General features: G+C 39.3%; 1 pseudogene; it reads left to right on the forward strand.

The window, feature by feature from the left end:
• LOC129574302 (probable cytochrome P450 6d4) overlaps positions 1–1,275 on the forward strand; it is a 1,690-nt pseudogene extending 415 nt beyond the window's left edge.
• The last annotated feature ends 654 nt before the right edge of the window (positions 1,276–1,929 follow it).

Consider the following 1,929-nt stretch of genomic DNA (forward strand, 5'->3'; position numbering starts at 1 on the left):
TCGCTCACAATTGAACAATGTGCGGCTCAAGTGGGCTTATTTTATTTGGCGGGATTCGATACCACCGCTTCAGCTGTAGCTTATACGCTGTTTGAGTTGTCACGAAAGCCGGAGCTTCAAAAGAGACTGCAAGATGAAATCGATAGCGTGTTGGCTGAACACGACAACGCCATCACGTACGAAAGCATCAACGATATGCCACTTTTGGAGATGTGTGTTAAAGGTAAATTGAAAATCGTTGCATGAAATTGAAAAAAAGCTGAGAAAATTCCTGGTAAATTGAAAAAAAAAAAGGTCTTTCATTCCAGAATCCGTTCGAAAGTATCCGACGCTGCCATTCTTGAACCGAATCTGTACCAAGGAGTATCGAATTGATAACTTGGGCCTAACAGTACCCGAAGGAACACCAATCGCCATTTCGTTGCTTGGTCTGATGAGAGATCCCGAATACTTCCCCGATCCGGAGAACTATTGGCCCGATCGTTTTTCAACAGAGAACCCCTCGTACAATCCAGATGCATTCATTCCATTTGGCGAAGGCCCTCGAGCGTGTATTGGTGCGTAATTTGATACATGAATCCGAGATTGCATCCAAAATTATAATTAATCAACGTTTTCTTTTTAATTGACCTATTTCTGTTGATTGTACAGGTTTACGTATGGGAAAAATTACGACCAAAACAGCGATTGTTTCAATATTGAGAAGCTACAATTTTGAATGTGAAAATGATCGTGAACTTGTCGTGGCCAATCACGCACTTACATTGAACATTGAAGGTGGAATCAATGTGAAGATAACAAACCGACGAAAATAATGGAGCGAAAAAAACAAAAACCCAAATCAAATAAAAACAGTTCTTTTCAGTCAAAATGAAAATGTCTATCTAAGTGACGTTCGAAGAATTTCTTTAAATGATGTCTACTGTTGAAATAATTAAATTAAGCATAAAAAATTTTGTTTGAATAAAATTTTCAATATTTTATTGTTATTTCGTTAAATCAAAGATGATAAAAATAAAAAAATAAGAGACATATGTGTCATTGAGAATGGAAATGGGATTCGCTGAAACCGCCCGTTTGCATGTGAATCACTTATGTATTTCTGGTAAGAAATACGCGGCAAGTGTTACAGATCAGCTTAGTTTGAAGTCATCAACGTTCACCTCGGCAGTGGTGAATACAACATCATGTGCTTCACGATCCTGAATAAAATGATAATGAATTTTGAAAAAACTCAAAAAATTTCCAAATAAATTCAACAACAAAACAAAATAACTACCCAGGTGATACCACTTTTTACAATTGCCACTGTCCTCTCGCATTGCATTGATGGCGTGTCTTAAAGCAAACATGATAACCACCGATAGGTGAAATGCTGGCTCTCCGGTGGCTTTTGATTTCAAAATCCCATCATTGTTGACATTTTACAAGAATTTTATACGGAAATCAATCGGAATGTCTTTGGCACCAATTCTTCCGTGCGACGATCATAGTGCAATTTTTCGGTTAACCAATATCCGACGCCCATCATGAATGCACCGATCAACCAATGGACTCATACTTTTGCCGGTGTCTTCATGAATATCAACTCGTGCAATCTGTAATTCTCCGCCAAAACATCCACTTCAATCTCAGCACACGCACAACCGATAATTTTGTAACCTATTGCGTTTCCGGTTTCAAACGTTTGCTTCTCGGTTAATTCAACGGACTGTGTCCAAGCGTCGTGAACGATCTCAGCCACGAAGCATTCGGTTTCTTCTCGCGAACTGGTTTCATTCGATCTAAAATGCGTTCGCATGCCATTTTCGCAGCCATGCACACCCCTTCACTTGTTGTGCTGGATGCAGTGATCGTACAGCCTTTCTGATCATGAAAATAGTAAACAATACAGCGGCACCTGGGGACTAAGTGCAACGTGTCATACTT

Source organism: Sitodiplosis mosellana, unplaced genomic scaffold (genome assembly GCF_009176505.1).
Source record: "Sitodiplosis mosellana isolate CC-2019 unplaced genomic scaffold, AAFC_SMos_1.0 Smas_scaffold_6162, whole genome shotgun sequence".
Lineage (NCBI taxonomy): Eukaryota > Metazoa > Arthropoda > Insecta > Diptera > Cecidomyiidae > Sitodiplosis > Sitodiplosis mosellana.